The sequence below is a fragment of the Schistocerca gregaria genome, chromosome 4, assembly GCF_023897955.1.
Source record: "Schistocerca gregaria isolate iqSchGreg1 chromosome 4, iqSchGreg1.2, whole genome shotgun sequence".
NCBI lineage: Eukaryota > Metazoa > Arthropoda > Insecta > Orthoptera > Acrididae > Schistocerca > Schistocerca gregaria.
In genome coordinates this window covers 239,356,119-239,369,961 of record NC_064923.1, presented here as the reverse complement: position 1 = coordinate 239,369,961, position 13,843 = coordinate 239,356,119, and positions in this window count along the sequence as shown.

The window sequence follows — 13,843 nt, the reverse complement described above, 5'->3', positions numbered from 1 at the left end:
AACATATCTACTATTACGGTTTCCAGCAAGTGCTAACAAGCTATGATTGAGTATCAATAGCGTGTTGTTAGGTTATCGAAGTGAGTAGCGACACTGACACGTGTAAAGTAGCATGTTTCGGCGATAGTTCGCGAACCAACACTTCCAAACTTTTTCCCTAACATTCGCGTTTTTATTAGGTTCAGATACTTTATTATTAGTTTAATATAAGTATATACTATAATATTTTATGTTATGTAAATAAAGTTCACCTTTTTTTGAGGGGTAACTTTGCTCCATTGGCTTAATCTATAGGACAGCTTGCGCTACTTCCATAAAGATATTTTGCTCCTTTTTCTTTTAGGCTTCGTAATTCACGTGTTGCAAAGATTTTGCTACTGGGTAGGGACAGTGATCAAGTAACGCTGACCCTGGGGTTTTACTTTGGGAATGATGAAATAATGTTTATCTTACGTGAGAAGTACGGCAAATTTGTATCGCACTGTTTGTAATTGAACTTTTATAAACCTGTGTCCTTAGTGATTGGACATGGTACTTTCCTTTTCGTGGACGATGGAGGAAATGTGCGTTTTATTAGAGCAAACGTGGGAATTTTACGCGCTCCCATTTAGTAAACAATTAGATTAAAGAATTAGAAACATTCCGCAACTGCCGCTGGAGTGCGTTGTGATCGCGTATACCACGTTGGACCCAAGTACCGCATGCACAAGTCGCATCATTTCTGAACGTTCAGCAGCACGTTGAAGTTAACACTCTCAACGTTGACATCCGACAGCACGGCCCGTTTGCCGACAGCTTTAGACACTCTGTCCAGCGAGTGCCGCAAGGTGGAGGTTCCCTGCTGTTTTGGGGTGACATTATGTGGAGCCGACGTACACCGTTGGTGGTCATGGAAGGTGCCGTAACGGCTGTACAATACGCGAATGCCATCCCCAGACAGATAGTCCTACCATATCGGCAGCATATTGGCGAGGCATTCCTCTTCATGGACGGCAATTCGCGCCCCCATCGTGCACATCTTGTGAATGACTCCCTTCAGGATAACGACATCGCTCTACTAGAGCGGCCAGCATGTTCTCCAGGCATGAAGAAGATCGAACATTCCTGGGATAGATTGAAAAGTGCAGTTTATGGACGACGTGACCCACCAACGACTGTGAGGGCTCTACGCCGAATCACCGTTGAGGAGTGGGACAATCTGGACCAACAGTGCCTTGATTAACTTGTGGATAGTATGCCACGACGAGTACTGGCATGCGTCATTGCAAGAGGTCGTGCTACTGGGTATTAGAGATACCGGTGTGTACCGCAATCTGGACCACCATATCTGAAGGTCTCGCTATGTGGTGGTACAACATGCTATGTGTGGTTTTCATGAGGAATAAAATGTTGATCACTATTCCAATTTTCTGTACAGGTTCCGGAATTCTCGTAGGTGATGCAAAACTTTTTTTTGATGTGTGTATATGAGTTTGACCGAGAGCAGATCTTGATGGCTCGGAGACTTGGCACGTGCGTTTCGGAAACAACACGACCTGTCCGATGTTCGGGGAGTGCTTTGGTGAGTGTCTTTAGCACGTGGCGAAACCAAGGTGAAACCACGTCCAGATGTCGTGGAGTTGGGCAGCCACCCCTCATTACAGATGTCGGAAGTCGTAGGCAGGTCAGACTGGTAAAGTAGGCCTGGGGGTGAACTGTCGCGCAACTAACGTCAGACTTAAATGTTGGGCAGAGTAAAAGTGTGTCTAAAGACGCAGTGAGTAAACACTCCTAATGATGGGCCTTCGCAGAAGACGATCCATGCATTCGCCAAAGTTGACACCGAGACATGTGCATCTATGACTAAAACGGGCACGTGACCTTCGGCAATGGACGATGGCGCAGTGGGACAGCGTTGCATCGCCTGATGAATCCCAATACGTTCTTCATCATACCGATGGGAAGGCGTGAATCCGTCATCTTCCAGCATCTTGAGACCTGCACTGTGGGATGGAGACAAGCTTGCACATGAGCATCCATGGGTCCAGTGGAGTTTGTGCAAGGCACCATGGCTCCAAAGGAGTATCGTACACTGTTTGCAGACCACGTACATCCCTTCATGTCCATCATGTTGCCCATCGGCAGTGACATTTTTCGTTAAGATAATTTACCATATCACAAGGCCAGGAATGTGATGCAGTGGTTAGAGGAACACAATGGCGCATTCCAGTTTATGTTCAAATATGTGTGAAATCTTAAGGGACTTTACTGCTAAGTTCATCAGTCCCTAAGCTTACACACCACTTAACCTAAATTATCCTAAGGACAAACACACACACCCATGCCCGAGGGAGGACTCGAACCTCCGCCGGGATTAGCCCCACAGTCCATGACTGCAGCCCCCGAGACCGCTCGGCTAATCCCGCGCGGCTCCAATTTATGTGCTGGCCCCACTCGCCAGATATGAATACGATCGAACTCGTCTCGGGTGTGATTTTGCATGGCGTCAGAGCTCTTTGCCCCCCTCCCAGGAATTAAAGGGAGCGAGATGACTTATGGGTGTAGATGAGGTGATAACTACCTCCACCGATGTACCAAGATCTCAGTGTTTCCGTATCAAAATGCGCCACTGACGTTATCCCTGCCAAAGGTGCACATACCAGCTATTATGTCGTCGTAATGTTCTGGCTGATCAGTGTATATCCTACCAATCCTGCTAACAACACTAAATACGAATGCGGTCTAATGTCATTTCTAGCTGTCACAGAGAATTACAACCCTCAAATTTACATGCTTACCGATTGTGTGCACATGTTGGACGTTACCATTTTGTTTTACCATGTCTGCTCTGAGCACATCGATCTACAAAAATAGTAGGAGTAGGTACGGACCTTTATATTGGCAATCTTCTTAATTATTGTCTATTTTTATATGTTACAGGGTAGAGAGGTTTGCACAATGCAGCTACCATGAGCACTCGAACATTAAGGCCATAGACGTGTGTGCAGGTGGTGCAGCAATCCGATGTAAATCTAAGCTTGGAAAGTGTCTTTCCTCGCTCTCTTTTTCCTTCATCTGTCTTCTGACTGGTCTGATGTGGGCCGCCACGAATTCCTCTCTCCTGTGCCAACCCTTTCATCTCAGAGTAGCACTTGCAACCTACGTCCTCAATTATTTGCTGAATCTATTCCAATTTCTGTCTTTCGCTACAGTTTTTGCCCTCTACAGTTCTCCCTAGTACCATGGAAGTCATTCCCTCACGTCTTAACAGATGCCCTATCATCCTGTCGCTTCTCCTTATCAGTGTTTTCCATATTCCTTTCCTGCACAGAACCTCCTCATTGCATACCCCATCAGTCCACCTAATTTTCAACATTCGTCTGTAGCACCGCATCTCAAATGCTTCGATTTTCTTCTGTTCCTGTTTTCCCACCGTCCATGTTTCATTACCATGCAATGCCGTACTCCAGACGTATATTCTCAGAAATTTCTTCCTTAAATAAGGCCTATTTTTTATATCAGTAGACTTCTCTTGTTCAGGAACACCCTTTTTGCCTGTGTTAGTCATTGTTAGTCATTGGTTATTTTGCTGCTTAAGAAGCAGAATTCCTAAACATGTATATTACCCGTCCCTTCCTATAGCTTACCCCTATTTTCCTCAGAATTTCGAACATCTTGCACAATTTGACACTGTCGAGCTCTTTTTCCAGGACGACAAACCATTCGATCGTCTCTTGATTTTTCCTTTAGCCTTGAATCCATTAGCAACCCCAGCGTCGACCCGCCTCGTACTGGCTTCTACTGGAATATTCCGTCCCCTATGGAAGTAAGCTGCACATTGCATCAATTTGAGTGTGCCGTTGTAACCTCACTGAGTGGTGGCATTGTGTGACTCGCAAAAATATTCTGCACTGTGCGTGCTAGGCGCCTTTAATTGACTTAACGCTGCAAGATATTTTGCCGGGGCGAAAGTTGTTGCATGATATTCGATAAAACCAAATTTCACTACGTAGTTACAAGGGTAAGCTTCAGCAAGTGTATGAAATAAGACCTCCATATAAATTCTCACCAGGCTATTCTAGGCATCAAATAATTTATAACCTAGCCGTGGTCTGACGGTTCGAGTGTAACTGCAGTGATGATAATTACTTTTACGTTAACATGTTTTCGCCGTGCGGAGTGGTTCAAATGGTTCTGAGCACTATGGAACTCAACTGCTGTGGTCATTAGTCCCCTAGAACTTAGAACTACTTAAACCTAACTAAGCTAAGGATATCACACACATCCATGCCCGAGGCAGAATTCGAACCTGCGACCGTAGCAGTCGCACCGTTCCGGACTGCGCGCCTAGAACCGCGAGACCACCGCGGCCGGCAGTGCGGAGTTGCCGCGTGGTTTGAAGTGCCATGTCACGGACTGCGCGGCCCCTCCCCGGAGGTTCGAGTCCTCCCTCGGACGTGGGTGTGTGTGTTGTGCTTAGCATGCGTTAGATTAAGTAGTGTGTAAGTCTAGGAACCTTGTGACAGTGGTTTATTAATATAATCTGTCAATTAGTTACTGCATATTGGAATCATCGTCTCATTAATTCGCGGCAGTGATCGTAAACTGTTTTGGTACTGGACGCTTACCACTAATGTCTGATTTCTTAGCAGGAAATGAACTACTGATTCGTTATTGCGACACCATTTAGTACATGTCGCGTAATTTAATTTAAAGCTTTGTTCAAAGAAATTGAAAACTTCTGGTTTTGCACAAAATATTCTTTACTTAACAACTGCTAGAATTTAGGTCTTTTATTTGTTCATCCTCGTCCCTCAGCTAGGTGCGGGTTTTAATCCTTGATAGTGTAGGCTCTGAAATAATTGTGTGTTAGTTCTAAAATGTGTGTTCGTTACTTTTTTGTGGAACTCGTCTCTATCATCCTGTAATCAGACTGTTCATTTTGCTGCAGGCAGCCACTTTCAGCACAAAACTGAGCCTGGGGCGTGTTGTACTCGAGTCTTCTAAATGGTAATTGAATAACCTTGTAATCAAAGATATTTTCGATTACGACTACATATTTAATGTAAACCCCCTGTAATAATGTGTTAATTTAAAACCTTGCTGCCTCTGTGTTACGTCCCTGGCAGTCCCGAGTCGGAATGTAACTTGTCCTTTCTTTTCTGTTTTTGGTTACCCTTATCCTTTGTTTTAGTAGTTTGACGTCTAACACTAAATTGGTAGAGATAGTTTAGTCTTAGGGAATTCTTAAAATGTATACATCAGTGATTCTATATATCAGGGATACGACCGTTTGTTGGTATGTTTGTGGAGGTACATGGCATTAGATGTGTACGCAAAGGTCATGTAATTCGAGCGTAAACTAATTGCTACTGGAGGTTATTACTAGTGTTTGACTTCTTAGAAGCAAATTAACACTTGAGTCGTTACTGCGACACCATTTAGTACATGTTGAGTACTTTAGTTTAAAAGGTTGTTTAAAAAGATGTAAAGCTTCTGGTGGTTCACAACTTATTTTTAAATTAATAACTGCTAGAACTTAGGCTAGTTAATAACGGATGGCTGATTCGTGTACACAGTCATGGAACCCGATAGCGACCGACACGGGTTCCATAGGATTTGCATCAGATCAATTTGGTCACCGACGCATCAACGTGAGTTCACTCCTCAAACCACTATAGCACGGTTCTGGCTCCGAGACTCGGACAATTATGCTGCTGAAAGATAGCATCGCCGTCGGGGACGTGGAGGACATCAAGCATGAAGGGATGCAGGCAATTTGAAGATGACAGCGAGTCTCCAATTACTACCACAGGTCCCATGCAAGAGCAGCAGAATATCTCCAGAAGCGTAATAATACTGCTCCCACGAGCCTGCTTCCTTAGCGCGATGCACGTTTCGTTCACCTCGATGACGGAGCTTGCGGAGACCAGTGATCTAATGTATTAAAAATTCACCCAAGGAACTAATACGTTTCCATTGATTGACGCTCTAATGCCGATGGTCCCGTGCCCGCTGTATTCGTAAATGACAATGTCGTTGAGTCAACATATGGGCACGTAAGGGTGATCTGCTGCGGAACTTCATGTTCAACACTGTCCGATCTACGGTGTGCTCCAAACCTATTGTGCGTGCAGCAGCATTGTGCCGTTCGGTATAGGAGCCACAGATCACCATCGATTCTAATTCACTGACTAGACAAACCTCCGAATCCGACACATGTAAAGAGTCGGGAATATGCAACCATTAGACCAACTTCTACGTTTTCGAGATACTCCTTTACAGGCTCTGCATAATACACTACTGGCCATTAAAATTGCTACACCAAGAAGAAATGCAGATGATAGACGGGTATACACTGGACAAATATATAAGACTAAAACAGACATGTGATTACATTTTCAAGCAATTTGGGTGCATAGATCCCGAGAAATCAGTACCCAGAACAACCACCTCTGGCCTTGATACGCCTGGGAATTGAGTCAAACAGAGCTTGGATGGCGTGTACAGGTACAGCTGACCATGCAGCTTCAATACGATACCACAGTGCATCAAGAGTAGCGACTGCCGTATTGCGACGAGCCAGTTGCTCGGCCACCATTGACCAGACGTTTTCAATTGGTGAAAGATCTGGAGAATGTGCTCGCCAGAGCAGCAGTCGAACATTTTCTGTATCCAGAAAGGCCCGTACAGGAACTGCAACATACAGTCGTGCATTATCCTGCTGAAATGTAGAGTTTTGCAGGGACCGAATGATGGGTAGAGCGACGGGTCGTAACGCATCTTAATGTAACGTCCACTGTTCAAAGTACCGTTACAGCGAACAAGAGGTGACCGAGACGTGAAAGCAATGGCATCCCATAATATCACGTCGGTTGACACGCCAGTATGGCGATGACGAATACACACTTCCAATGTGCGTTCACCGCGATATCGCCAAACACTGATGCGACCATCACGATGCTGTAAACAGAACCTGAATTCCTCGGAAAAAAATGACGTTTTGCCATTCGTGCACCCAGGTTCGTCGTTAAGTGCACCATCGCAGGCGCTCCTGTCTGTGATGCAGCGTCAAAGGTAACCGCAACCACGGTCTCCGAGCTGATAATCCACGCTGCTGCAAACGTCGTCGAACTGTTTGCGCAGATGGTTGTTGTCTTAAAAACGTCCACATCTGTTAACTCAGGGATCGAGACGTGGCTGCACGATACGTTACAGCCATGCGGATAAGATGCCTGTCATCTCGACTGTTTGTGATACGAGGCCGTTGGGATCCAGCACAGCGTTCCGTATTACACTCCTGAAACCACCGATTCAATATTGTGCTACCAGTCATTGGATCTCGACCAAAGAGAGCCGCAATGTCGTGATACGATAAACTGCAGTCGCAAATAGGCTACAAACCGCCCTTTTATCAAAGTCGGAAACGTGATGGTACGCATTTCTCCTCCTTATACGTGTCACCATAACAACGTTTCACCAGGCAACTCCGGTCAACTGCTGTTTGTGTATGAGAAATCAGTTGGAAACTTTCCTCATGTCAGCACGTTGTAGGTGTCGCCACCGGCGCCAACCTTGTGTGAATGCTCTGAAAAGCTAATCATTTGCATATCACAGCATCTTCTTCCTGTCGGTTAAATTTCGCGTCTGTAGCACGCCATCTTCGTGGTGTAGCAATTCTAAGTAGTGTGATAATCTGTCCTTTGTCAAAGTTGCTCATCTCAATGGATGTCCCCATTTGCACCCGATATCTTCGCTAGGGTTATGCCGCGTCCGTGTCTGCTCCGGTTACATACATTTGTTACCGCGTCACGTGCCTGTAACGCCACCAGGCGAAATCCAACGTCGCGGTTCATCAGTTCACAACACGTTCTTATAAACACTGAAATTCGATTTCTGAATGAGAAACACATTGCGTTACCTTTTTTTCATACACAGAATGTTGGTAGTGTTACTCCTGTCTAATTTGATCGCTTGTGCTGGAAATGATAAACATTTGCAAACCCACAACTCACCCCAGTTCCAATTTTGCTGCGTGATGCCGTCATGGTATTGCAACTGTAACTGCCATCTGAGTAAATTTCGACTCGTACAGGGCGCACAACTACGAAAGTTACGTTACTAGGTAAAACAAAGTTGCACAGACTCAAGACCAGTCACTGAAACACGCAGAGACCACAGTAACATTTTTCCGTTCACCAGCTTCCCTAAAAGTTTAATAATATTCTTCCTGTAATGTTCCTTCCAGCTCCAAGTTAACTATTCCTGGGAGGACCAGTAAAATATGCCTTCCGAGAATGGCTTTCCATAGACTAGAACAACTGTCGACCTCCATTTAATCCTAAAGGACACAGAAAGTATGAAACTTACATTCACAATGTCAGTTCGACGCAGGAGTACTGCAACGGCTGACGGCCAGTCTAAATCAACAATTGTATTCTTTCTGGCATGGAGCGCTCCTGCCCCTAGCATGCTCCCTTGTTAGCTTCCCGTGTACAGAAGCCACAAACACACGTCCTACACTTGACACGGGCGTGCTACTTGAAAAAAATTTAGTGTTTTCAGACGCGTAGCGTTTCAATGATGTTACAGTGGTAATAGATAGCTAGATGCCCACGGTGTTGATGGCAGTTGGGTCGGAGGCGTCAATGGGAGCACTTTGATTTATACGACCCCAGTCAACTACCATTACAAAAGGGGCACCAGATACTTATTTCATCCAGCCCCACGTTGCACATCTCGTCAGGATAATGCTTAGCCACATGTGACAAGAAATATGCAGCGTGTGCACTGCTATCCCGGAAAGCTTATTAACCTGACACATCGATAATCCAACGTGGTTCAGGTGAGATTGCTCGTCAGTTTACCTCTCACCGTCATTCACAGACGGGGTGCTATTTGAGTCCCCTTAAATATATCGTGCCATTCTTTGATGCCTTACCACAACGTTAAAACCCTTTCCAACTGTCGGCAATATGAATCACTACAAATTCTCCACAGGTGTACCTACGATATTACACATTTTCTTAATTCATTTAACGACGAAAGAAATTCAGTGCTTTCCTAATACTCTAACAATTTGAGTCTCCTTGTGTGCCTAATGTCTTATATGAAGTTGATGTCATTCTTGGTGTCGCTGTTTTCACAATTTTTCCCCTGTTCTGATCACTCTTTCTCCATCAGTATATGGAAAGGACTCAAATCTTTCTTTTGATGAGAAGAAAAAAATGAAACAAGAACAGCTTGGTAACATAACTTTCCACAGTCGCTGTTGATATTAACAGTAAACGTTTTCTCATGTATTCTGATCGGTGGAGGTCATTCTAATCTCCTACTTGTTTATCACTTTCTATATGCCATGAGATAACAACACAGCACTTCCTGAACGAATTTCTCACACACTAGCGGAATGTGCGCCGAGCCAAGGCAAGTAAGAGCCATATTCAGTATTCGTGGGAACGTGAATCAAGCAAGTGATTGAATGGAGATCATGTAGTAAGACGCTGAATATGAAAGGCAAACATCTGTAGATCCAATGCCGAGTGCATTTACACGATATTTCATATTTTGGTTTAGTTATGACCTCAACAGTTTTCAGTTGTTTATGAGACAGTTTTTTATCAGTCTGTTTGAGCTATGAGATAGTTATTCATTTTCAGGTGTCACTCGTACCTAAATAAATAAAGAGAAAGCGCCATTATGATTATACATCACTGTACCCGATTTCCGTTATGTACTAGCCTTTCATCTACATCTACATGGTTATTCTGCAAATAACATTTAAATGTCGGGTAGAAGGTTCATCGAACCACCTTCACAATTCTCTGTTATTCCAATCTCGTATAGCGCGCTGGAAGAACGAAACATCTATGTCTTTCCGTACGAGCTCTGATATCACTTATTTCATCGAGGTGATCGTTTGTCCCTAAGTAGGTATGTTTTCGCATTTGGAGGAGTAGCGTGGTGATTGGAATTTCGTGAGAAGATTCCATCGCAACGGAAAACGCCTTTTTTCTAGTGATGTCCAGTCCATATCCTGTTTCTTTTCAGTGACACTCTCTCCCATATTTAGCGATAATACAAAACGTGCGGCCCTTCTTTGAACTTTTTTATGTACTCTGTCAGTCCTACCTGGTAAGGATCCCACACCACGCAGCAGCATCTGAAAAGAGGACGGACAAGCGTAGTGTAGGCAGTCTCCTTAGTAGATCTGTTACATTTTCTAAGTGTCGTGTCAATAAAACGCAGTCTTTGATTAGCCCTTCCCACAACATTTTCTATGTGATCTAATTTAAGTTGTTTGTGATTGTAATTCCTAGGTATTTAGTTGAATTAACGGCCTCTAGATTTGACTGCTTTATCGTGTAACCGAAGTTTACGAACTCATTTTAGCACTCATGTGGATTACCTCACACTTTAGGTTATTTAGTGTCAACTACCAATTTTCACACCATTCAGATATATTTTCTAAACACTTTTGCAATTTGCTTTGATCTTCTGATAAACTTATTAGTCGATAAATGACAGCGTCAACTGCAAACAGCCGGCCGCGGTGGTCTCGCGGTTCTAGGCTCGCAGTCCGGAACCGTGCGACTGCTACGGTCGCAGGTTCGAATCCTGCCTCGGGCATGGATGTGTGTAATGTCCTTAGGTTAGTTAGGTTTAAGTAGTTCTAAGTTCTAGGGGACTAATGACCAAAGCAGTTGAGTCCCATAGTGCTCAGAGCCATTTTTTTTTTTTGAACTGCAAACATCCTAAGACGGCTGCTCAGATTGTCTCCCAGACCGTTTATATAGATAAGGAACAGCAAAGGGACTACAACACTACCTTGGGGAACGGCAGAAATCACTTCTGTTTTAGTCAGTTACTTTCGGTCAATTACTACGAACTGTGACCTTTCTGACATGAAATCACAAATCCAGTCACATAACTGAGGCGATATTCCACAAACAATTTTACTAGAAACGGTTTGTGTGGTACAGTGACAAAAGCCTTCCGGAAATCCAGGAATATGGAAACGATCTGAAATCCCTTGTCAATATCAACACTTCCTGCGAATAAAGAGCTATTTGTGTTTCACAGGAATGATGTCTTCGAAACCCATGTTGACTGTGCGTCTATACACCTTTTCTTCGAGGTAATTCATAATGTTAGAATACAATATATGTTCCAAAATACTGCTGCATATCAACGTTAATGATATGGGCCTGTAACAAAGTGGATTACTCCTACTGCCTTTCTTCAATATTGGTGTGACCTGTGTCACTTTCCAGTCTTTGGGTACGGATCATTCGTCAAGCGAATGGTTGTGTATGATTGTTAAGTATGGAGCTAATGCATCAGCATACTCTGAAAGGAACCTAATTGGTATACAGTCTGCACCAGAAGACTTGATTTAATTAAGTGATTTAAGTTGCTTCACTACTCCGAGGATATTTACTTCTACGTTTCTCCTGTTGGGAGCTGTTCTTGATTCTAATTCTGGAATATTTACTTCTTCTTCTTTCGTGAAGGCATTTTGGAAGGCTGTGTTTAGTAACTCTGCTTTGGCAGCACTGTCCTCGATAGTATGTCCATTGCTATCGCGCAGAGAAGACACTGATTGTTTCTTTCCGATAACATACCTTACATGTGACTAGAATCTCTTTGGATCTTCTGCCTGGTTTTGAGACAAAGTTTCGTTGTGGAAACATAAGCATCTCGCATTGAAGTCCGTGCTAAATTTCGAGCTTCTGTAAAGATAGCCAATCTTGGGAATTTTGCGTCTGTTTGAATTTAGCATGTTTGTTTCGTTGTTTCTGCAACAGTTTTCTGACCCGTTTTGTGTACCACGGAGGATCAGCTCCGTCGTTTGTTAATTTATTTGGTATAAATCTCTCAATTGCTGCCTATACTATTTTTCTTAATTCAAGCCACATCTCGTCTACACTTATATTATTAATTTGGAAGGAGTGGAGATTGTCTCTCAGGAAGGCGTAGTCAAAACATATATAGTATAATTATAATATATCCGCACTAGACTGTATTATTTAATTTAGCTGGGGTAAACTGTTGATAGCCGCTCACTACATTTAATCTTTAAACTTTGAGTTAATGAGATATTGAGCTCCCGGTTTCAATGCCTTGAAACATTCGTCTTTAAACAAAATCTGACCCTAGGTAAACATGAACGTATCCTCACTACTTACACTATAAGCCGTAGTGAGTACGAACTTTCTCATAGCACAACGGACTACTGGAATGAGGATTCAACATAAACTAAATCAAGGTAATATGAAATCACGACCTTTTCAGTAAATCTCATGTTGGTGCGTTCTATCAGCGTATGTGAATTACACTTCATAGGTCTTCTTCGTGTAGTGCACATGTATGTGCAGTCTGCATCCTGCAACACCTAATGAATTCGAACTATACGGTAGCTAAACATTGACGCCTTCGTCACCGCCAACACATGCCTTGAAGTTCCAATGCGACACATACTTACTCCGTTAGCTGAAAACTGCATGGAAAACAAAATAATCACTTGCTGAAGCCAGATCCTTCACTTTCTTCGTCAAAAGGTAATAGAACTGAATCTAATTATTTAAGGGACATATTTGAGGAAGGAAACAAACATCAGGAGAGTGGAAAATAGTTCCGTATGACTCGCAGGTCCATATTCCGGTGGTAGCTATATACAGACAATTTTTGTTTTAAACCAGGAGCAGTTAGGCTCTGGGAAGGATGAGGAGGAAGAGGGAGGGGAGGTGGAGGAAGTGCGACGGGGAGAGAGGAAGGGGGAGGGAGGAAAAAGGAGAGAGAGGGATAAAGGGAAAGAGAGAGAAAGAGACAGAAAGAGAGACTGGCAGAGAGGGAGGGAGAGAGAGAGGGGAAGGATTTAATAAAATGTTTTTATTTAGTAACTAAAGTATGACTACAACTAACTTTTTATGTTTGCGTGAAGTGATATTTGCTATTATGATCATGACAGATGCTGTCTGCAGTGCAAGTTCTATAGGCAAAATGGTATTTTTGTGACATACTTACAGCTTAACAATTTCCAAATTTTTCCCCTTTACTTCTAAAAATGGTTCAAATGACTCTAAGCACTATGGGACTTAACTGCTGTGGTCATCACTCCCCTAGAACGTAGAACTACTTAAACCTAACTAACCTTAGGACTTCACACACATCCATGCCCGAGGCACCATTCGAACCTGCGACCGTAGAGGTCGCGTGGCTCCAGACTGTAGCGCCTAGAACAGCTCGGCCACCCCGGCCGGCCCTTCACTTCTACTGAGGAACATTGCTTCTTGCCAAATTTCAAAATTCCAGATGGGCTTTCATGAGTTTGCGAGTATCAAAATATGTTACCTGAATGGCTGTATCTTTTCATTATACTGACGTAGAAGCTTGAAAGTCTTACACCGCCAAGGGCTCATAGGTTTTAGTATGTGACATAAATTTTGACTTGAAACGTTAACCCATTCCTGAGCAAAATGGACCTTAACGGAAGGACAGACAGTCAGGCAAACAGATGAACGACAAAGTGATCCTATATGGATTGCGGTATGAAACCACTTGTTTGTACAGTCTCTAGATTAGTATCAAACCAGTTCCTCGAGTAGGTCAAATTTCTTTCCTTTCTCATCTACGTGCATCACCACTAAATCCTTTTCTATGCCTTTCAGGAGCTGACCAGTCGCACCTATACGACCGGCAACCGCTGATCTACCGTAATTGCCCAGTCAAAAAGCGTTCCCAAGCTCCCTATTTCCTGTGGAAAATTCTCTCCAAGTCTGCCCTATTATATATACTGATCAGCCAGAACATTATGACCACCTACCTAATAACCGGTACGTCCACCTTTGGCTCGGATAACAGC